This window comes from Manacus vitellinus, unplaced genomic scaffold, assembly GCF_001715985.3.
Source record: "Manacus vitellinus isolate BGI_N305 unplaced genomic scaffold, ASM171598v3 scaffold_19_pilon, whole genome shotgun sequence".
Classification (NCBI taxonomy): Eukaryota; Metazoa; Chordata; class Aves; order Passeriformes; family Pipridae; genus Manacus; species Manacus vitellinus.
Window position 1 is genome coordinate 13,452,088 of NW_021939395.1, and position 24,336 is coordinate 13,476,423.

Genomic DNA, 24,336 nt, shown 5'->3' on the forward strand with positions numbered 1-24,336 from the left:
TAAGATTACATATTTAAAGTTGCTTCTGTTGCTAGGTAGTGATGAACTTGCTATCCAACATATTAATTTCCCTTCTGAATCTATCTAATGTATCCTGTAAAAATTTCTCTTCATTTAAGCCATAAAATCAGTTTCTCACTTGTTAGAGCCAAAATCTGGAGCCCATTGATACTTCGAGTGAGCTTAAAACCATACTTTTATAATTGAACATAAAAAGGTAAATATGTTCATTTTTCTATAGTTCATACAAGGTAGTTCCCCCCTGCTGTAGTATTGTGTCTTTTAAATTATGTTACAGATAGCTCTGTTTGCTTTGTTGATTTTCCTTAAATGACAGATGACTGTGGGCAAGTTCTCAATTTTTCTTCCCAATTCTCCAACTTGAGGATTGTCATCCCAAGTCTTATTGTGTTTGCAATGAAATTTTTCCTTGGGAGGTACTATTTTGAGCACAGATTTTCTGTAACAGTGGGAATTATTATCTGTGACTAATAACAATCTCTATGGAGCTTGTTATACAATGAAGACTGGTCATGTGAGTATATTCCTGTGATTGCTTGCAGCTACAAGTAGCTTAAATTTCTGTAAGTTGCTTTCTTATCAATTTTTTTTTCTCTCTACTGAAATAAGGTAAATTATTTAAACTACTGTTTTAACTCAAGTTCAATAACACTTAGGTGAACTCTCATGCAACAATCTAGAAAGATGTGCAAATTAACAGCAGTTAAGCTGGTCCCTAAACTGTTCTAACAGAAATTTTAATTGTCATTTGAATGACAATTAGCTTAGCTAGCCTATTTCTAAAATACCACTTCTTCAGAAGTGTCCCATTGGTGTGCAAAAAATCAAGATACCAGTAGTGAAAATCTTACTTGGAATCCATTTTCTTCCTAATTATTTATTTTTAAACAACTCTTGTTTGGTACAAACCTTCTGAGAATTAGGTATATAAAATAAAACCCAGCAATCAAAACATGAAATCAACCAGGGAAACAAACCTGAAATCCCCAGCCTGTGGGTGGCATGGTCCATTCTATCTGTCATATAAATCATCCTGTGTTAATTGTATTGGAAACATAAATTGAAATGATCATCTCTTGAAAATAGCTTTCCTGTCCTGTAGTGATGCTAACTGATTTATTAACAAATCAGTTATGCAAAATATAGCCATAGCTTGATCAAGGTTTGGTTATTGCCCAGGGAATGTTGTCTAATGGAACTGAGTGTTGGATTTTATAGCAATCTGACTAAACAATAACTGTCAGGTTGCTCGTGACATTCGTTGATACTTCAAACACTAAAACTGGCTTTCATTGCAGAACTACCATGAAGTGTCTCCTGCAGTGATGTCATTACACAGGTCTGTCTTCAGAATAATTCTAAACTTTGGCTACTGTTGAAGGAGATGCTGGGTGTTGTTGCGATGGGCCACCAACGTGAGGTAAGAGAACATACACAGTTTTTGTAGTCAGAGTTCCTCTGAGAGATTAGGTTGTCCAGAGAAACTGTGGTTGCCCCATCCCTGGAAGTATTCAAGGCCAGGTTGGATGGGTCTGTGAGCAACTGGGTCCAGTGGAAGGTCTCCATGCCTGTGACAGGCTGTTGGAATGAGATTATCCTTAAGGTCCCTTCCAAGCCAAGCCATTCTATGATTCCATTACAGCAGACAAATTTGCACAGAACGTAGCAACTGCTACTTTTCATTTGCTTCTATCAAATCAATACTGAGGATGTAAAATAAAAGTGTAAATATGCAAGAGCTTGTTACTCAGGATAAATACCACAGGTGAGATTGCAAACCAGGTGTCATTAGTGAGAGCCACAAAGAACTTCTGTGCTAGGTAAGTCCAAGTAAAAACGAGGATGCAGGAGGCTGTTCCTGGGGCCATGTTGGTTTTCTGCAGTAATTACGCATGTGATGGATTTGATTTATTTTGGAGGGCCAGGAATAATGAAGTGTTTGCTTACTTGTTCAGTAACACTTATGATCTTGTTGACAACATGTTAGGGGAGGAAAATTGGCTGAGCACTGGCACTGCCACCTCATTGGGTACCTAATGTTGTCCTGGGAAATGGGGTCACAACAATTAGTGTGCTGCTGCGGAGGGGTGGTAACGGATGGGAACTGCAAGCAAAGCAGGGAAGGTAATTAGGAAATGAGAAGTAGTTTCAGAAACTCTGTAAGGATTTGATTGCCATTTATGTACATTTGAGTTCTGTCACTTTAGAATATGAACACAGCAGGATTATTGGGAATTAAAGTGTGTTCCTACTGTGGAACACGAAGCAAGGTCAAAAAGCAGAGTGATTTGAATTGTGCAAATTGGACAATGATTTTGAGAAATACACCAGGATATAAAGCTATCAGAAAATGGTAATTGAAGAAAAGAGACCAGAGAAAAGGCTGTAACTGTATATTCTTAACAGTATGAAGTTGTCAAACAGTAGAATAACTTACTTTTAATGAAGTACTAAGACTCCACAAAAGGTCATGAACAGTCAAGTAAATAATGTCAGTTTAATAAAGGTTTTAAAGGTTTCAGGCCTCGTTGTAATGCTGGATTTTGCTCATCTCTGTATAACATGATGGTATCTTAGGAGCAATATCATTCTGTCCTGGAGGACTTTAATGTTGCAGTGAAATTGCAGAATAGAAATCCAGTGCTACACAAAAGTATGGTCTAAATTTTGTAGCTTTCACCTACAGTGAGGTTCAAAAAAAAAGAAAAAAGAAAAAAAGGTAAAACTTTGGAGCAATAAGCTGTAGGGGAATAAACAACACATAGCTGGTCTCTACTTGGAGGTGGAAATGTCTTCCTTTTCCTACGCTCTGGTTCTGTCATGCTGGTTCTGTGTCTCAAGTGAAGAAACCTCTTCAAGCCTTGAAATTTTATTCCAAAGTCGGATGATGATGATGATATGAAAGAAAAATTCTAGTGTTGCATAACACACTAGAAACAGCTTCATCCAATAAGGCAGTCAAAATCCATGGTGCTAAGCAAAGTAGCTGTTAAGTGTGTGCTCATTATGTAAGACTTTTGCCATGAAATTAATCCAGGCAGAAATTCAGGTTTATGTGACCCCTGTGTCTTGTCAGTGGGACCTCAAGCAGAAGAGCAAGGGAAGAAATCAAGTGAACTATCTCCAGTTACCTTTTGGCCATAAATCCTAGTAGACTGAAATAGAGAATTCAAAGGAAAGAGCAGAGAGCAAAAAGTTTCAGCAAAATTGGTTTTCAGCACTTTTTGAATATGTGTTGCTACGATGCAACTACGAAGAAGGAATGATGATCTGTAATTCACTGGAGTTCCAGAATTAAAGTCTCAAAACATTTAAGTTACTGCTATGTGAAGAGAACTCTTTCCAGACTGTGTGTAGTACGTAACTGAGGAGGCATTTATTTACCAGGATGGCAAGCTCTGCTTATTGCAGTTAGTGTTTCTCCAGTAAAAAAAAGAAAATAGAAATGTCAATAATTTTGCCATCTATATTGATTCATAGTTTCTAAGGTTGTGATTTCTGACTGAAAGACATAATATTACTACCAAATCTCTACAGTTTTGTCTCATAGCTATAACCAAATAATTCAGTCAACTTAAAAGTGCTTGAAGTTGACTTCTCCCTTTTTTCTGTTAGTTTTTGTTTCTTAATTTTTGTTCATCAACTTTGGGCTTTGCCTCGGAATTTTATTTTTTTTTTCAGAATAGCCTCTATTTCCAGAGGTTATTCTGAAACATTTGTGATCATATAGCAAAAGATTGCTGAAGTCCATTTTTTTTTTTTTAAAAATACATAATCTTTTAAGAAATGAAGATAGGGAACAAATTCCTTAAAAAAAAATTTGTGTGTTTGTGTGATATTTTGAGAAAATAGGTATTTATCAAGTATTGTTCTTGGGGAGTCCAGTCTAATCCCTTCTATCTGTGTGTAGGTGGATGAGAACATAAAAAGCAAAAAACACTGGAAATGCATTTCTTCATCCTGTTCCCAGCACCACCCTCCCCCCCCTCAAAGGAAAATATAATGCTGTTTCCATGGAAAAATCAACATGACAGAGGACTGCTGGATAGCCAATACCATTTTTTAAATCCAATGGGTTGCAGCTGTACTGAGAGGGAACAAATGTTTTGCTGCCTTTGCTGCCAAATAATAGATTATATTTGGAAGCATAAGACTAATGAAAAAATACAGTTCAGAAACACAGTGATTGCAAAGCTTCAGGCATAAGAAAGGAAACTGTTAGCTTGCTTTGTAAAGCAGACGGGGCTCTAAAAAATTTAGTTTTTTGTTTTTTTTTTTTAGATGCAGTGTTAAGTTTATATATAATGTTGTTTCCTGAGGATCCAGTTTTTCACCATGGCAGTGATCCTAAACTTCCTGCTTTCTGCTGGCTATAATTTATCTACTTACCAGCAGCAGCCATCTGCTTGGGAAATCATTAACTCAGACTTGGGTGGAGGAAGGCGGGGGCAGTGACTGGGAGATGGGATTGTCCTGTGAAGGGATAGCAGGCATGGTGTTCCTGATTCTCTGGCTGTGTTCCATGCTGGTGGACAGCCACCTTCTTTGTAGACACAGAAAAGTGACATTTCCCTGAGATACTACCATGCAACAAACTCCAGTGAAATGTGAGAACCTGAATCACATCAGGGTTTTGGTGTCTGGAAGAGTGTGTTGTTCAGTAAGGGCCTCCCCACCACAGCTTGCAAGATTTTTAACAAGCTTACTGGGTTGAACTTGTAGGTTTGGGCAAATTCCAAGACCAAACTTACTGAAGCTGACTATTGCTAGATAGAGTTATTGGTGTTTGGCTTTCGTGGGAGTGTAAAATGATGTGACATCAGCCCAAAGGGACCTGATCTGTAGGTTCACAAGTTGCTGCTCACCGGCTGAGGTTACCTGTGTCCCTGCAGGGTGACTGCAGCCAGTGCTTTCCATTTTGCACGTGGAACATGCCTGGCACTGGTTTAAGGTTTAGCAGAGGACCAGCAACTCTTTTAACTGTGGTGATTTTACCACAGGTGACCAATATTAGGTCACTCTAATGGTTTTATTCAGTTGTGTAGAATCTATCGTTTCATTACTGAAAACTATTAGATATAAGAATGAAAAAAGAAAAAGTTGTTCTGTTAAGCTCTTTATAATGAGACAAAAGTTAAGTGTATGCCATTAAATCCTGTTAAAGCAAAAAACAGGTTATCTGCTTTTCAGTCATCTGTTCATTGTCATGACAGAAACATTGATTTGTATCTTTAAGAGATCAATAACTGCAGAACTGGAGCTCAGTTTGGTGCAGGTGGATGGAAACACTTCTTCAGTGCTTCTGTAAGAAACTAGTAAACTGAATCAATAATGCCACATGACATAAAGGAAAGAAGAAATATCTTTACAACATCAAGCAGAGGTTTAGTAATCTGATCCACGTTCAGGGTATTGAGCAACTCATCAAATATGTGTGCAACAAGCAGTAATTGATTTTCCAGTCTCTGACCACCTGACGTGAATATGTGTGTGTAATATCACTGAGTAGCTCATGCAAACTTTTGTCTATTGAATTGCTGGGAAGATTTTGCTAAAACATGCTCTGGTTCATGATTTTTTTTTTTTTTCCAGTTTGTTGGTGATGAATGATGTAGGAATTTAAACCCTCACCTTTAGAAACCAGCATCTGTTATAAAATAGATCACTGATGTCTCCCTTAGCAGCTTAAGGCAATGTGATTCAAATTGCTGTTGCCTCTGACAAAGAGGGAACTGAAGAACTTTGTGTTACTACACCTGTAGTATCCTTAAAAAGCTGTGGTTTGTTTTCTGTTGGGAGTATATGGATCAGGCATTTTTAGAGTGATGTGCACAGCAGTGAAAAGCAGTGAGAAATTCACGTCAGAGATCTGCAGCACCTGGGAGTTGGGGATCACAATTGCACCTTTCTGTTGGTTGTAAACAAAGAAGGAATTAGCACCTTGCTGGTCAGCATCTGTGGTCAAGCTGAAGCCTATTTGGTAACATGATTTTAGGTGGGTTAATTGCAAAAACATGTGCTTTTTCCTCCATTATAATGAAGCATATTTTATACCAGATGTTGGATATCATGAAATGCTTGTTTATATAAATAAAAAAATTATCTTAATGGAAAAATGTACTACTTGTACACTTTTAAATGCTGGTGTTACCTGAATTCTACAGTTTCTATTGCTCCTAATATGTATAGAATCACTGTAAATTATATAAAATAGAAACGTTTTAAAAAAGCAGACTGATAAACAGAATTCAAAAACTTATTTTTCCCCCCTTTTCTTTTAATTGAACACCTATGCATATGGACATTGTGCTGGACTTTTCACTTTGGACACAATAACTCCTGAAAGAAAATTCAGATGATGAAAGCTTGCCTGCTCCAAATACTTGATGTTTTTTATCAACTATTAATAGTATATTTGGGAATCAATTAAATTCTAATTAGTATTGTTCACATGAATTTGAATTCATTTCATGATATTTTAATTTCTCAAATATATCCTTTGCCCTGCTACTGCAAGGCCTTCAGGCAAACACAGTCATAACCATGCAGGTGTGTTTAGCAGATATAATAAAACTACGATAAAAGTGCAGGTGTGCATAGCAGGTTTATAAAGTGAGGCTTCCATGGACTGCAACAACCTCTGTCTTAAGATGAGTTAGGAGGTAATCACTGCTACTGTGACTTTCTGATTGCCCTTCCTCCACTGTTTTCCCTCCAGCTCCAGTGGCTGTGCCATTTTGTCAGGGGATGCAATGACTCACTTCCCCATTTTATTTTCTCTCACAGATGGCATAATTTGATCTCATGCTCTCAAAGTGACAAGTGACACCGTGGCACTGACTCTATTGTATTGGGCTGTGCTGGCTGTGATGAATACATAGTATGTGGTGCAACTTTCTTTGTCTTTGCCTTACGCAGCAGTGGGGGAAGTAGGAAAACACAGGGAAGGTAATGTGAGGCTTCATGTGCCTCTGCTGTGACTGTGCACAGAGGCAGGATCAGTAACACCGTTATTGGTCCCCGTGTACTGCACGGATAATGGTTGTTTTTCTGTGTGCCAGGAGCACAGAGGCGTTCAGTGACTCACTGACTGACGTTGTCCTTTTGGCACACTAACAGTTTGTACAGTGCTGCCAGTTCTGTCTTGCTGGGTTGGATCTATTTGCCCAGAGCTTTTAAATTCCTTTCCAGTACTGGCAGTTTCAGTGGAACTGTAACCTGTGCATCCCACAGCACTCAACTTTTTGGGACTGTGAGATGTGGAAGTGTTTGAGGTGTTGTCTAAGTGCAAGATATTCCAAAACCTTGTGCTAAAGGTTTGTTCTTTTCATTTTTATGCTGGTGTTATGATAGGCAGGCACTGAATTTTGTTGAGGATGAAGACATGTGCTGTGAAAGACTTTGCCACCACCATCACCCTACATGCTGTATTTTATCTTTCCTCAGGATTTTCTGTAGCCAGCTGATTTAGAAATAGTTTGATGGGTGATGAAACAGATCTATATTTGTGCTTGGTAACTAGGGAAATCCATTTCAGTGTCTCCACATGACTGTAACTACTCTTGACGGCGTAGTAGAAGGGTTATAGATGGAAAGGGATCTCAAATAAAACGCACACGGATCATTTGGACTGAAATCTGGGCACCATTTTTTGATGATGTACCTGCAGGTGTTACTGTCCAAAAGTCTGGTCTTCAGCTTTAGAACAGTTTTCTGTGTTGTGCTGTTCTTTCTACCACTATCCCTGTTGTGAAAGTCCCAAGAATATTGTCCCTTGGAGCCACATGAGAAATGTTGAAAGTGTTCACAGAAAAAACATTACTGGCATCAAAATTATTTCTTTTATGCTTCCCCTTCAGTAAAGACTTGAAAAAGTCAATTTTCCTGCCCACACTGTTATTTTTCTGAGCTTGCTTTCAGTTGAAAGGGACATTCTGTAGGAATTCCACTTCCATTTGTGTGTCTACTCTCTGCAGTGACTTTATTGACCACATAAAGAATGATTTTTCTTCAGTAGCTCATTCAAGAGACTCTTCTGAAGCTTGGTTTTATTTGGAGAGGGAAAAGGGTTCAAGATAACACCAAAAAGCTTCCAGGTAAATAAACGTATGTTCTTGCCTGCAATAACATTTCTTTACCAATTTCCCTGCATAGTGATCTAATACAGACTCATAGTATGGTTTTTGTACCTAATGGTTTAATAGATATTTTCAGGCTTTCACTGCTTTATAGTGGTGATTAATTTATTAAGCAGATCAGAGAGCTTAAATTGGGAGCCGATTTCCCTGGTAGAATGTAGGGAAATGGGGCACTTTTAGTGTTCTGTGGTAAACTGGAAATTCACCTTAGAGGTCAAGGACTTGAATCTAAGGTGAGATGTGGGCATTTTTTACCACTGCCAGTTGATGTTCCCCTTTCTCTCAAGCTCTCCAGTTAAGCTTGTCAAAATAATATTTGCTGGGACAGAACAAAAACTACTCAGGAATTTGAAATGGTTATGGCAACTGGAAATGTCACCTTTTTTTTTTTTTAATTTTAACAATATTTTTTCCTCTCCAGTGTTCTCAAATACTGCTGCTCAAAGGTCCTTGTCCAAATAGATAATGGAAGCAAGTTGCCAGAGCATGGAACACAGAATTAACCAGATTTCTTTTCCAGGGGACTCTACCAGGGATGAGTGTTCAGCCTCCTGAGAACAAATGCCTGTCTCGATTAGCAAGCAGTAAGAGTAAATATGTAGACTGGAACATGATGCTGAGGACTATGTGTTGCCAACCAGCTCTAGTCTGATTGGGAGATTTGCTTCCAAAGTGTTCTCCTTATACAAATGAAAATGGTAATGTGAACACACTCTTGATATGAAGAATGTGTATTTTAAGTAACCGTTTTAAGAATTTTTTTTTTTGTCTGTCTTTGAATTTTTGGTCTTACAAGTCTGTTACCAGTAGCTTCTGGAGATGATTACAGATACTGAACAGCAGATGAATCTGTTCTCTTGAATTTTTCAGGCAGACAGGAATGCCTGCCAGGCCAGCACTGAGCCAACCAGAAGCTGTGGCAATATGGGCAATATGAAACAGAATTTGATTTCACGTTAGCATGCCTTTCTGTGGGTTTATTGACTTGATTTCTCTATTGTGCTAACTTAATCCATGCAGCTTCCAGTTGATTTGGAGTGATGACTGCTTTTGTCTGCAAAATGCTTTCCAAACATATTCCTAAACCTGCCAATAAACAGAACTACAGGTGAGAAGTGTGACTGCTGAATGAAAACAGTGGGTGAAAAGGTAATTGTTAGAGGGTAGAGCCTTAGAGAAAAGATAAAAAGAACCCTAAAAGAGATTAAAACCATAATTAGACCAACACAGTGAGAAGATAACCAAGTCCACTTTCCAAAAGGAGTGCTTTTACACTTGCTTAGCAAGAGGACTTGTCTCATGAAAGTTCTGGAAGCAGAATAGTCCATTGTTTATAAGATTGATTTGCTATTCAAATTAGTGTATGTAGAGCATTTTACATCTTATACAAGGCTGAAAAATATTTGCATGCGTTAATTATGAAATAAATCTTATTACAATGTTATAAACAGTCTTCAATACTATCATCATCTCTAAGCAGAGACCCCAGAAACAGTCCTGTGTGCTTCAATTTGCCATGTTAATAGAATTAAAATTTACTGTACCCAAAACGAGGTCATATATAAATCTTTTTTGAGCAGGGATCTGTGGTGTTTGTTTAGGTGATGCCACCTCTGTAACCTTTACCAGTTCCACCGTTTAGGAGAAATATTAATGTAATAAACGGGAATGCCTCCCTCCCTCCCTGCCCCCATCCAGCAGTTAATAGTGAATTGGATAGGAACTTTAAAGTATGTCATTACTAGAAAATATGAGCTACTTCTGACCCTTAGATTCACCCTAATATTTCAGGAAACATCCAGAATTAACAGCATTATTGGTGTAAAGATCTGGCTGGAAAGGGGTTATTTGTTGTGTAGAAAAAGTGCATGTAGAAAATGTCTCTTATGGCCTTGTTTCTTAATATACATATAAAAAAATTCCATTTCACTGCTTTAATTGCTATGAGCACCATGAGTAAACTAGTATTTTGCATAACTTAGTCCAGTGAATTAAGTGTAAGTATTATTAAAACTGCATTTGTTACAATATTTGGAGGGAAGGGGAGAAAAATGTGCAAGTCAAACCTTTCTGCCTTGGAGGACAGAGGCCAAATAGATATAACAGAAGTCATTGATAAATTGGGCTGTTCAATTGGGTTAGTGACAAATGACAGCTGAGTAGGAGTCACTGCAATGAATCTAGAGGGCCAGTATTCAAAATACCATCCTTTACTGCAAACACTTTATCAATTTCTCCATAGTTAGAGAGAAAGATGGAAATAAACCCAATCTATATTTTTAACTTTAGATTAGAAGCATAAAGATAGTGCTGTTGTCACCATTTAATCCTTCTAATGCCCCCATAGTCAGAATCTGATGTGGCCAGAACTTTGTGATTAGTCTGTTCTGCTCTTTCTGTACAGGAAGTTTTTCGAAAGATTTTTAAAATGAAAAATTCAGATTCATTAGAGTAAAATTTGAATTCTTGAACTCTTTAAATAGCATATACAGGTGAGATATAGCACAACAGATCTCCCTCTTTTGTCTTCTGCTTCTTCTACATCCTTTCAGGACAGGTCCTTGCTCCAGGACTGGTTTCAATCCATGTGTTTGTTTTAGGAATACTGTCAAAGTCCACATAGCCTGGTGTAGTCATGGGGAAGTTTTTCCTTGTCCCTGCTTTCTCAGAAAGGGGAAGGTATGGTCCCTTTTCAAACCACAGGTTCTCAGCAACATTTTCTGACTTTCTTCCCCAGTAGAAGAAAGCAGAAACCCCATAGTTTCTGGCATCTTATTATCCAGTGGTTTTCCTGGAACAGCTATAACACCAGAGGCCTGCCCCTATGTCCTTCTTTTCTTGGAATGTAACACAGGCACTGAGAACAAAATGGTCTGGTTTAGTCCATTTTAACATAATTCCACCTGCTGATCAAAAAATTAACAGTGGACAGATTGATATCTAATGAATGACAGTGGTCAGATATTGGAGATGCATTTTAAATTAAAAAAAAAAAATTGAAACTAACTTAGGCGTTGAACAAACAGCAAAATAAGATTAATAAATTTCTCTTCTAAGAGAAAAGACTGTCTACAGGGAGAGCCTGGCCTCACTGCATGATAGGTTTGAACCAGAATGCAGAGAAGAGAAAAATTCCTCAGGGTGTGCTTTGGCAGAATTATGAAATAAATAAAAAAATGTGCTGGGTGGGAATATTTTTCTCTCTTTGAATGGTTTGAAGCAACTTTAGGATTTTTGGCCAATTTAATACATAATCCTTTAACTATAATGTTCTTGGCAAAGAACATTCTTCAGCTTCTGTCTCTCCTCTTCCTCTCAGAACTGGTTTATTTTAGTTTGGTGTGACATTAGCTGCAAGGCTTTTCAGTAGTACAGGCAGAGTTTGGTTGTTGCAGGAGGTGCCCAAAACCCTGCTGTGAAAGTGAAAAGGGTGAGAAGTGGCAAAGGAGGGTAGAGAACTACAAGGGAAGAAGAAAAAGTTGCTGAGAGTGAAATTTCCATGTTACTGCTCCGCACAGACTGAGTGCTGGATCCTGCTTCCAGAAGACTCCTTTTATTCCAGCAGCAGTGGCTGCCCTTGCAGCACCCTGAGCCTTCCCTGTGAGCAGCAGCACTGCCTGACACCTCAATGCTCCTGTCTGGAAAAGGAGCCCTTTGCTCTTATGCTGCACAGCAAGCTGTGCTCTAAGGTGTTGAACAGCACTGCTCTCACCAGGGTTTAATGGAGAGAATGCAGAGGCTTCATTTCAGTCTAGGGAAGGACTGAGACTTGACCTGAGTCTCAAGTTTAAGGAACTTAAACAGATACTTTATTCTGGTTTGCTGTTTTATCACCAACACTTCTCAGTTTTCTGAGCAGAGACTCGAGGGAAACATGCTCAAGGATTCCCAGCTGTGAACAACACCTAAGGAGTGATAGGATTTAATTCCATAGTAGTTGTGTGTCTCTCCATCTCCCTGAAAGAGGTTATATCGAGGTGCCTGTCGCCACTGAAAGAGTGGACAGGCACTGGAATAAGTTGGGGAGGTGGTGGAGTCCCTGTCTCTGGAGGGATTGAAGATGTGTCTGGATGTGGCACTTGGGGTTACAGTTTAGGGGTGATGGTGGTGGTGCTGGTGGATGGTTGGACTGGATAATCTTGGAGGTCTCTTCCAACCTTGTTGATTCTGTGATTTGTAGCATATGAGTGATACATAATGGCTTTATAATTGTGTGCAATAGGGCACAAAATGACAGAAGTTTACATTAATACCAGCTGTGTTTATTAGCTCCCTTATTATTTAATAGATATATTTGATTTTTAATGGTGGGTTCCTTAATAAATATTGTGATTTCTTAAATTAGTTACATATTTGACCTGCAATTAATAAGGTGGAGTCAGACAGAGCTGGGTGTTGCTTGGGCTTAAGCTGCATCTCAGGAGAGTTGGATCCAGAGATCACTCACAGAGAACAAAGGTTTCTGAAAGCAAATAGACACAAGGGAAATAAGGTTAAAACCAGTGTATATCTTAAACTCTCCAAAGGATTATGAATGATGTTTTTATAGTGGCAAGTGGGAACTCAGGAAACTAGATGTTCCAGTTTTAGTGACTACAATGTCTGTGTGCTGATGTTAACACAGCAAAAGGTCTCAAGTAACAACAATGAAAAATTGCACTTGCACTGTTGTCTCAATTTTGTATCGGTATCTTGGCAAAGCACTCAGATATTTTGAGCAGAGAATAACAGTTTTCTGCTTCTATACTCCAAGTAAAGGTTTAAGAACAAATTCTTAACACAAGGAGTTAATATAAAATTGACTTACTCCATTCTGATAAATTGGAGAATAAGCAAATTCTGGTACTAGCAATGCCTTTAAATATTTTGTATGAAAGCATTTTCATTATAGAAAGAACAGGGCTGAAGGAAGAGGTTATCTAATCCATTGAACTCTCTCTTAAATCTTTATCTCTGCTTAAAAATCTCTAGTGAAAGAGTTTCCAGAATTGCATTAAGTGGCATGATGCAGGTTTTCACTGACTTACAGTGAAGAGTTGCCTACTGCTGATTCATTTCCCTGACAGCACTGAAAAGTCACCAATTCTGTGGTGATATTCTGTGGATATGGAAGTGATGTTCTCTTCTTTCTCCTTTTATCTTTTTGGGAGATTTTCTTACATTTTGAAGTTTTTTAACATGTATTTTCAATCTAAAGACTGTAAATTCCCCCCTGCCCCTGAGAATGTATTTTCTCTTAATTTTGTTGCTGTAGTTGTGACAACATTATAGCAGCTTTCCAGTACCTAAAGGGGGTTTGCAAGAAGGCTGGATAGGGTCTTTTCAGAAGGGCATGGTGTGAGAGGATGGGGGGGAATGGCTTTAAGCTGAAGGGAGAGCAGGTTTAGAATACATGTCAGGAAGACATTCTTCCCTGTGAGGGTGGTGAGACACTGGCACAAGTTGCCCAGAGAAGTTGTGGAAACCCTATCCCTGGAAGTGTTCAAGGCCAAGTTGGATGGACTGAGCACCTTGGTCTGGTGGAAGGTGTCCCTGCCCATGGCAGGAGGTTGGAATGAGATCAGCTTTAAGGTCCTTTCCAACAAAACCATTCAGTGTTTCTGTGATCTTACACGTATGCAGACAGTGACATTACTGGGGAAGGTGGGTGAATGGATTGCCTTGCCTTTTGCATGTGACATTCCAATTTATATCTGCCAATGTTTGTACGCTTTGACTGGTTTGTGTTGGTGATTTTGTGTATCTGTATCTGTTCAGCTCGAGCTAGTTCTCATTTCCATTATTCTTACTGCCCTACTCTATGCACTTTTTGAAGTACAGTCTACTCCTTTTTCTCCCATCTGTGCAGGCCAGTGCCAAGGCACCTTCTTGGCAAATGATGCAATTTGGGTGCTTGCAACCAGTTCTCTGGAGATATTGAGTGAAGACTGAGTCGATTGTAGCTGAACAAAGGGAAGATGAAAGAGGCTGTGAAAGGTACAAGTATTCTCAGTGTGTTTGCTGTGAGGGAAGAAGGCACTGTAAATAGGCTAATGGATGGTACAACTACTATATCATCCAAGAAAAGTGGGGGGGGATTACAGTAGAAAGATGATCAATATGTATAAAGCTCCAAGAAATGTTTTTTGTCTTTAAGATTGGTGCAAGTTGAAAACTTGCTGAGCAAAAATATTTAGAAATAAAGGCAATAGAACTGGCAGGAGTGTAGCAAGTCTAATCAATAATAAAAGGATAATCTGTCTTTCTTTGTGGTACACAAAGCAATAATCTGTTGTTCAGATGGATTAAATGCCTCAGCTCTGTTTCGATTATTAATCAATCTGTAAAACAGCTTATTGTGACTATAATACAAAGTACTAGAGATTATGGATAGTGGATGGTGATAACAGGATGAGGGAGGGGGAGTCTTTTTTTTCTTCATGTGAAAAAAGTTGAGCTGAAGTGAGGTGGAGGGTTTCTTTGGACAGACTTTCTGTTCCTACATATATTAGTGGCTTGACTGCAGTGTCAAGTTGCAGAGTTCTAAAACAGGGTCTAAAAGTTGAGTTTACACAATTTGTGGTGATTTTCATCTCTGATGTGCAAACACAGGAAGGGCCACTAACTGGACAGAGAAACAATGTGAAATATGAGGACGAAGAAATAGGAAACTCTTGGATAGAAAAAACCTGACCAGTTATCTTTTGGAAATATGCCATTGTCTGATATGTTCTTTGCACTAATAATTTATTTTATTCTTACAAAAATGCATGTTTGTTTGGTTCCATTCTTCTAAGGTAACACTGAATATGTGGTTTACAGACTCATGTTGGATCTTCAGAAGAATTTTCAACTTATGAACAGTACTGACCTGCACGATTAATGATGGATTATGCTGACAGTATAAATTTACTTGCATCCTCAATCTTGACTCCTTTCCAGTTGTGTTGTTTTGAGGGTTTGGACTTTAGGATTTTTTTGTTTGTTGGTTTGTGGGGTTTTTTGATGGTAGAATAAAATAATGAAGCTGATGATAAAATATGCCTATAAAAATTCTGGCAAATTCATTACAAAACAACATGGCTTGATTTCTTATTTTTGTATCCATCTGGTCATTAGGCCTTTCCAACTGTCAGTGTCTAATATAATCTCCTTTAATAGCAGCATATAATTAGCTCTATGCTGATCAGAGGCATTGAGGATGGTGGTGGTAACATTCAAATCTGAATATCAAAATCCCAGAGAAGATAACTCAAAGAGACATATGTCTAAGCCAGCATTTATGACTTTTAGTCCTAAAGTCTGTAACTGTTGATTTAGCATGTGAGCTTTGAACTGTGGTATGGAAATTTATCAATTAAGAATCCTCAGGAGTTCTGGAAGGAAAGTACAGATGTCTCTCCAAATGTGGTAATATTTCAATTTTTTTCTCTCTATACAGTCCTGGTCTCTCTTCAAATATTTGATTTTTTCTTATTTGTTTAGTTTCTTATTTAAAAAAAGTAATGAAAGCTATAGCCTTGACATTGCTCCATTAGGAACAAGTTGTCTCAATTTTTAACCTTAATCCAGAGCTCTATATATATGATCTATACACATGTACTTCATGAAGTGTTTCCTTAAAGGCTGTTACAGGAGTCCAGTTTTCTAGTGTTTTTTACTTTTTTTGGGAGGTGACTTGGAGGTGTTTTTACTGCACATATCTGATAAATGCATTGCAAATATAACATGGTAGCTGTTGTTTAGGAAGGCCCTTGAAGATTGTTGATGTTGCTGAGACTGGAACTTCATTCTAAAAGTATGAATTTCTCTCGGTTCCTTTAAAGAACATTTGATTTTAACAGCTGTCTTCCAGAAGTATTCTGTCTTGCATATGGAGTTGGACAAGCCAGTTATTTGATCATAAAAGAGCTAATTATGGGGCAGGATTTCAAACACTTCAGATAGATATTTATTGACTAGATCTAGCAAATTATTTGACTCATTGGAATGTATTGGAACATCAACCTCTGTATTCTGCTCTGCAGTCAACCAAAATAAACTAAACAGGGCTTCAGAAAAGCAAATACACCTTGACAAGTGAAAATTACATCTCTTGCATTAAGGCTGGAAGCGTCTTTGAATTTAGGCTTTCAGTTCTTCTATAGAAGATCACAGTTCCCTTTTTGGTCTCTGGCATTGTAATCCATTTGAGGATTCTGTCAACACCCCTTTCAAAAAAATGCATAAACCTATTAAGGTTTGTAGGAGAAAAATCTATACAAGTTACCTTTTACTCATAACCTGAAGTGCACAGCTGCAGCTTTCTCCAAGAAGTGTTTCAATACCAGAAAAGGAAAAGCAGACATCTATTTCTTTATGATTCTGTATTGAAAGTAAGTAGTGGTAGCACTATAGGATTTATTTTTGGCCTAGACATTTGCTCAGGGATTTTTTTGGTTGTTCACTACTTGCTGACCAGACTGTGAGGACACATCCTAGCTCTGACAGGACAGTGGGATAGATACCAAGAGAGTCGCTGCAGCACTTGAAACATCAGTGAGATGGGAAGCACACTGACTTCTCCCCAAAGAGATCTGTCAGGATTCATTGCAGGATCTATTCCTTACCTTCCTCCTTTAATTTCCTGCATCATTTAACCAGTGTTTTCTGTGGCAGAACTGCTCTGCACATCACTGCTTTCCTTTATGTTTGTTAATAAATAGTGGCTTCTGCTACACAAGGTTTTTTGGCAGGCAGTAGTGAATATAATCTCTCTGGGTTGCAGATATAAACTAAAGACAACTCCCAGACCTTTTAATAAGAAACCAAAACCTGTTAATGATGCATAGGAAGCATCCTGGAAGTCACTGGACAGCTCCCCACTGTGGGCCTCTCTCTTCTTTCCCCCCCTTCCCAATAAATTTAGTTTAAGATTAAAGTCTTTCCCTGTTCTTTACAATTATATTTTTTGGCTTTTCTCTGGAGATTATTTCCTCCAATGAAGCTTCCTCATACCTCAAACCACCTTTGGTCAAACTGTAGTTTTGGTGTGTAGAGTGGGGAAAAGGGAATGCTACATTCTAAAGTAAATTGAAAAAATATACACTTACATACAAGAGCGGGTAAGAGTGTTTTATACAGAACTGAACTCTTTAAAAATAGTACTAAATATTTTGAGTTGTTATAATACGTGTACCAAGCTGTATATGCAAAGATATTAAAATATTGAAACCCTACAAAGATCCTAAAAGGCTTGCTTTCAAGCTAAATTTAACTGAGTTAATTTTTAATTCAATTTCTTTTTTTTCTTTAATACTCAACCCTGAAACAAACAAACAAAAAATATTCCCAATGCTGTTTAGAGATATGCTGTGTCTTGAAAGGCTTGAAAATATCCTCAGAGGTCAACATTAACAGTTATTGATAATTTGAGGTATATGCCCTACAAGACTATAAGAGAAAGCAATAAATTGGATAACTTTCATCAAAACAAGTCTGTCCTTTTTATTCAGCAAAAAACAAAACCTTCAGGAGTGTAGAGGTGGTATGAAAAATTGTTATAACAGAAGCATCTTTAGTGCTAGTTTGGAAGGTGATGCTTTTTTAGGCTTGTTCCATTAACAGTTCCTTAGGAAACAAAAAAAACCTGAATGATGTTTCAAAACTCCAGTCTAGTCTCTTTACTGATGTTCTTGACATTATCTCTTATACATGCAAAACAGTTCTATGCAACTATTAGTTGGATCTTTTGGGGAAGATCAGTAGAATTTCTACTTTTCAGCAAAACCAAGTGGCTGTAACTTAAGGCTATCTGAGATCACTGTAAGAATATCAACCAGGGGAATTTCACTCTGAAGAATAAGACCTGTAAGAACCTTTATCTCGTGGCTATCCAAAGCTCATACATTTTACCACTGAAAAGCACCCAGAGGACAGTTTGCCAAGGGGTTCTGTGGTGCAAAAAGTTGGCTGAGAGCAATGAACACCAATATCAGAGGAAGGGAAAAGAAGTTTGTGTCTTGTGAATTGTTCATGTTTGAAGAGAATGTTGTTTGCTGAATTCCTTTTGCCGATGTTGCCTTAATCTAGCAAGGTGATTTGAAATACATGTAATATGGAGATTGGTTTGTTACTGGTGGCTGCTTCTGTGTTTTTAAGATGTTGACTGGATCACTCTTATTGGTATCTCTGCACTAATCTGTTATGAGACTGCAGGCTGTTCTTGCCTCCTCCTGGCAGAGAAGGATATTTCCCAGTCTTGCTGCTTAAAATTCCTTCCAGAGCTGAATTCAGGCACAGTCTAGAGGGTGTCAGTCCACTGAAGAAAGAAAGAAACAAAAAACTCTGGTGCCCTGCAATCTAGTATTGCTCTTCTTTTAAGTAAGGTGAAAGACCTTCTTCTAGGTAAATTATTTATCAGTCAGCTCTTTGAGCCACCTGGGAATTGACTCTGTTCAAGTTTGTCAGTTAAGAAATAAACTCCTGGAGTGATTCTAAACATCTTTGCATTTTTGTCATGGAGTGAAGTCAGCTTTTTTGCTGGTCCTAATTACAATCTCCTATATATCCAGTTATTGGACATTTAGAACTCTAAGTGGAGTAAAACTACAGGAAGTACTACCCAATACACTCTATTTTGTTCAGTGGTTCACCTGCCAGAATTAGAGAAAGTTTCACTTTCGTTCCAAAGAAAATAAAGGCAGAAAGAAAAATTCTTGATACCAAGTAAAATATTGGGAGGTTATGGAGGTGGATTGGCATGCAGAGAGCATTTGTTCATACACTGTTTGGAATTTGGTGTATCAGCTGATACATTACAGCTGTTTTGAAACACTTCCACCACTTCCATTCTACCCCCAAGAGAAGGGAGCTGATTCATAAACTTAAGTAGAGAGTATTACTTATACAAAAAAGATACTACACATCAAAATTCAGGAGTGTTGTGTATTAAGCCCAAGTGCAAGACATTAAATTTTATTAGAAAGCTATGAAATAAAACTAGTTTACAGGTTAAATCACTGGTATGACTTTTGTAGGACATTCATCAAAATCTACTTACACAAATTAAAACAAAGAAACACATTTGTTGAATGATTGCAGTTCCTGCTACCTGAGAATTCTTTTTTATTGCTCCTTGAAAGGCATTTACTTAATTTTTCTTGTTCAGTCAGGTAGGTATCATAGCTGATTATGTACAATAATCATTTTAAATTGTGTTGATGCATCACTTAGAGAATGCAGTTGCTAAAATCGCAGTAACACAGCTGATAAAAGTAGAAGAAAGGAAAGACAAGGAAGAAAATGGATATAAACATTAGTGGACTCCAGTAAGATTATTGATTTCTTTTGAGTTGTTTGACAGATAAAATGGAAAAGAAAAATGTCCAACTTCAAAGCATCTCTTGAAGAAAATAGGAGAATGTAGTAAAGGAGGAAGAAAATGATGAATGTTACTTAGAGAGAGGAGCAAATGCAATCGTTCTGCATGAAGTGTTCATCATTTTCCTTTTTTTGTTCTACAGCATTTGATAAACATCCATTTAGCTGTAGTAGGCAAAAAAATCATGTTTGAAGAAGTCTTGGTTCATAGGTCATCTTTCAAAGCATTATATCTTAATAGCTCAAACCTTTATCAGGTTTTGTACAACAGTTCCATGTCTGAGGCTTCAAGCAATTCTCAGAAGAAAGCAGTGAGGCAGTTCACTCTGATCAAGGAGGACATAATGCATATGCATTCACATCAGGGCTAAACAGATTTTATAGAAATACCACTGGAGATACTGATCTCTGAAGAGAAACACTTTACTCCAAATACATGTATTCAGAATAGCAATGAAATTATCCTCTGAGGCTTTCTGTGTGTTACACGTGGACTGTGAATGTTATTATTAGGTAGGAAGGGAGGAGAGGACACATGAGTTATAGTGTTAAGTCATATGCAGGCTGTATTGCATATACATAGAGATGTTTCAGGTGGAAAAAGAAAGGAAGTAAACAAAGATACTGCATGTAGTTTTTTTGTTTTTAAAAACTGCTATCTTGCTTATTCACAAAGAATTCACAAGTTCTATTTCTCTAAAAAGTTGGTGAAAAATGAGGTGTGAATGAGAGAGAAAGACTTTTGCTGGTAGGCGTCAATCTCTTAAACAGCATCTTCACCTGCCCCTACAAAATGCTCAGCCAGTCTGAATCCCTTTTGTAGTCTCTAGGCTTTTTTCTAATATACATTTATATGCAAAGCACTATCCAGCCAAGTTTTTAGTTGTTTCTGAGCTAAATTGCCATAGCAGATTTCCATGTGCTTTTGGGAAGGGACAGGGACAGTGGTTCTGTTCTTGAGGCAGGTACTGTTTCGTGAAAGATCTTTACTATTTATTGCAGCTATCCCTGGTGAAAGATTGCAATTACTATCCTACTTGCAGCAACTCTACCCGAATCATGACAGCTCTTAATTATGTGTGAAAGAAGAAGTTATATACAGAGAAATTTCTCAGAGAGAATTACCTCTGAAATGTATTCAGGCTTAGAAGGGTCTGCAGCAGGGCTATTTGTCTTGTGCTTCTCATTTGGTTATTTTTGCTTCAGGAGCTGTGAAACTTTGCCTGACTTTTAATACGAGAATTTGCATTGGGAAGGAATTTCTGCTCCCCCTTTCCTAAAGTTTCTTCCCCTCTTTTTTTTTTTTTCTTTTTTAATAATCAGATTTGGCTCTGTCTATATTTCTTCCTTTATGTAAACCTCTTGCAGTCTACTGCTGAGTTAGTCTGCTGCTGAGTGTACTGCTCAAGGAAACACAAAGAAATAAGTAACAGGCTTTCAAATTTCTGATCAAGTTTAAGGTTAAATCTTATTATTCAGCTACATAACTTTAATACCCTTCAGTTATAAATGTTGCATTTTCTCTTTAAGTATTTATTGGCAGCAATTTATTACTGTTTATACTTAGAGAAATGTACTGCAATGGCAGTCGTGTTGGAGTTGATTTTCAAAATAATTTCAAGCCTGCAGAAGCTGGCATTTAAAAAATGTTCTATTCCAAGGCTTACTAAATCCAAGATTTTAAATGATGTCCAGCTTCAAGACCATCTTAATGAGTAAAGATAACTGAGCCAGGACAGATGTACAGCTTCCTGGTCCAGAATAGGTAGGGTGTTGGGAACTCTGCCATTTAGTATGGGATAATGTATTTCAAGTCTGTTGCCACACAAAGGCAAGAAAGGAAGTTCCAGTCAGATCTCTTTTATGCCAAAAGAGAAACATCCAGCTGGGCTATTGTGAAAAGATTTTAATGCATAGTCCATCTGATGAGATTTTTATTTCTTTGTGAAGTTTGAGCTTTATTGCACTGATATTTTCAGATAAACTGTTCTCCCTGAAAACTTCTAGGAAGCTCTCAATATTGTACCACAATTAAATTGTATTTATGATAGTTTATTAGTTCCTGACCAGTCTCCCATTATTGAGGGTTATTCAATTATGGATACTAGGTCTGATTTTTGATAAAGCTTTCCAAATTTGTATTTCAACATGAGACCTAAGATGGCTCAAAGTAAACCTCATTTATTAAAGGTAACCTTGACAGCACAAGGTATATTAAATTATAACATGCAAAGAGTTTCAGGAAAGAGATGATGATTGGAGATTGTAGTATTAACTTTATTTTGTGGATTGACTGTCATTGATGACCTGACCATTCCCTAACTGATGTGCTATGGGAAACAGCTGCGTATGTGATGCTGGTTTATCTTTGTTTTCTGGTTCTGCTATTAAATTATCAATATAATTGTCAATAAAGGAGCTGACCACTTGGTGGAAGGCTTATGTCCATAGAGAGTATAGAATGTTCCTGAAAAAGGCACTGGTCTCAGGGCAGCAGTCAAAGTTGGGTTTCAGAAGCCGTGTAAGGGTTTGTACACTGATGATTTTCCACAGTCGGGCCAAGCGTTACAGGGACAAGGTCATCCTGATGCCCTCAGTGGAAGGGAACAGCCCAGCTGCTTGGGGGCCTAGAATTACTGGCCTTTTTTTCCTGCCTAATTAACAATATTACTTTATATTTTGCACATCTCTCTGCATGCAATGGGAAGAAGTCTGCAGGGAGCTCATTATGTTCCCAACCTTGTAGTTATAGGCTCGCAGAGTTGTAGCTTCGGGGGGGTGGGAGGTGTCTTCAGTGGAAAAAATTCCATATCCAGACTGAAACACTGCTGAAAACTTGTAGGAAGTCTGTATGATATCTCCTGGGGGGCATGGTTTATCCTGCCCTGTGTGTTCCTGCAGAGAAGCTGTCCGGATGAATCTTCTTGTCATAGTTTTACTTTGAGATAATGGCTGAGGGCAGAATTTTGGCTCAGATGTCATCTGTTAATGAGTCTCTAACCAATGGATGGGTGTGGGAAGATAAAGGAGCCAATGAAACCTTTCTTATTGCTGCCTTGGTGTGATTTTTTAGAGCCCAGTGTAGTTCCTGTGACTGGTACTTCCTAGCAATAGAATTTAGTGTGAGGGGGCTTTATTTTTTTTCTCCCCTCTTTGGTGGAGAGTGACTGAAACATGACAGGATCCCATTGTCAGCACACTGCTGTGCTAACAGACTCCAAACTGTTGCTGAGAGCAAGACAAGAAGTTTTCAAAGAAAGGATAGAGAGCAAGAGCTTATGACCACCCTTTGAGGACAATAGTGTGAAGGTTTGTTGCAAGAATGTCTGTCTGAATCCAAACTCACTCAGTTCTCTTTGAGTTTTCTTTTTTTGAAGACTGGATCCTTAAATCAAAAAAGGTTGCACGACATACACCGTGGAATTGTTTTGTGTAACCAGTTTAAACTGAAGGAAGTACTGTGTCGTTGTTTTCCAGCCATCATGGAGCTACACCAGAAGATGCTCCTCAAAAAGTCAGTATATCTCTACCCAAGGAAGATGTTACTGTATGAAGTCCCAATTGCTAGAGCTGATCAGCACTTTAAGGAGAATTATTAATTAGATGCAATCAGAATGTCATGGACATTCCCCAGTTGATGAACCACACCTTTCTTACTCTCACTACCATCAGATAAACAATTTTGGATTTGTACAGACATTTCTGTGGGCACTATCCATTATCCTGTGGAAGAAGTTATTGTCTAATTTAAGTGATCAGAGACATAAAATGGTGTTATCAATATACCTTTCACTGAAATACAGTGCACAGGCCCCAGAATAACCCACAATTAAAAGGGCAGTTTCATTTTAATGGAATATAGTTTGGACAAGAATAATTTTTAACAGTTGGAATCTTGATTATAACTGCATTGTGATACGGCAATATATTTAAAAATGTACAGCATACAAACATGCTTTATGTAATGTGTGGTATTAATGACACACATAATTTTAAATTTTAAATAATTTTAAATTTTAAATTGTAATAAATCATAATTTTAACTGTAGATAATTTTGTCATAAGAGTTCTTCGTTTCTGTGCAGAAATCGTGCCATTGAGAATAGACGACTTAATGGAGTTGTGGAGGTGTGTCAGATGGGATTTGTCTTCATCACTGTGAGCTGCCCCTTTGTGCAGCTTCCTATTGCTTAGATCACTCCAGCTTCCAGCAAACTGAAGAATACTCACTTTGTTCAAGCCTGTGAGTTGCAACTGACTTAATTGCTTAGAAAAACATCTTTACAGGACAAAGCAAAAGCAAACAAAGTGCTCCAAGAGTGCAGAAGAGTAGACTGAAAGAGAACTGGCACAGAAGGTAAGCCAGTTCAATAACCATGTTATTTAATGCAAATTTAGTGTAAATGAAAGAATACAGACCAGTAGTAATAAAGCAATTTCCACAGATGCAAAATGTCTTGTTCTTGGAGATTCAGGGAAAACTGTGATGTGAGGTATGACTGTAAAATTTCTGAACACAAAAATATACTAATTTCTGCACTGTACTAGATCTGTCATTCTAACACGTTCCAACAAAAGACCTCTGAGATGTTTTTTAAAACGTTATTTGGATATTTCTTTCAGAGTGGGTATTCCTTCTACACTTCTGCTCTGTGGTTTGTAGAATTACAGTGCAATCTTGTATAATTAACATGTCAAAGAGAGAGGAGAGCTGACAAGTGTGTCCTAATGTATTTATCAATCTTTACCTAATAGCAAAGTGTTCATTGACTGCATGTGTGACTGACTGGGCCTTCAACCAAGTTCACTTAAAAGGTTTTAGAATGTAAAACTGGCT

At 37.8% G+C, this 24,336-nt stretch overlaps 1 long non-coding RNA gene across 1 annotated transcript in view; it reads left to right on the plus strand.

Moving 5' to 3' along the window:
• Positions 1-1,333: 1,333 nt before the first annotated feature.
• LOC108639323 overlaps positions 1,334-24,336 on the plus strand; it is a 71,917-nt gene continuing 48,914 nt past the window's right edge. The window contains exons 1-3 of the long non-coding RNA XR_001920382.1: positions 1,334-1,441; positions 14,008-14,135; positions 23,585-23,856. This is a non-coding gene — a long non-coding RNA (uncharacterized LOC108639323). The remainder of the gene's footprint in view (positions 1,442-14,007; positions 14,136-23,584; positions 23,857-24,336) is intronic.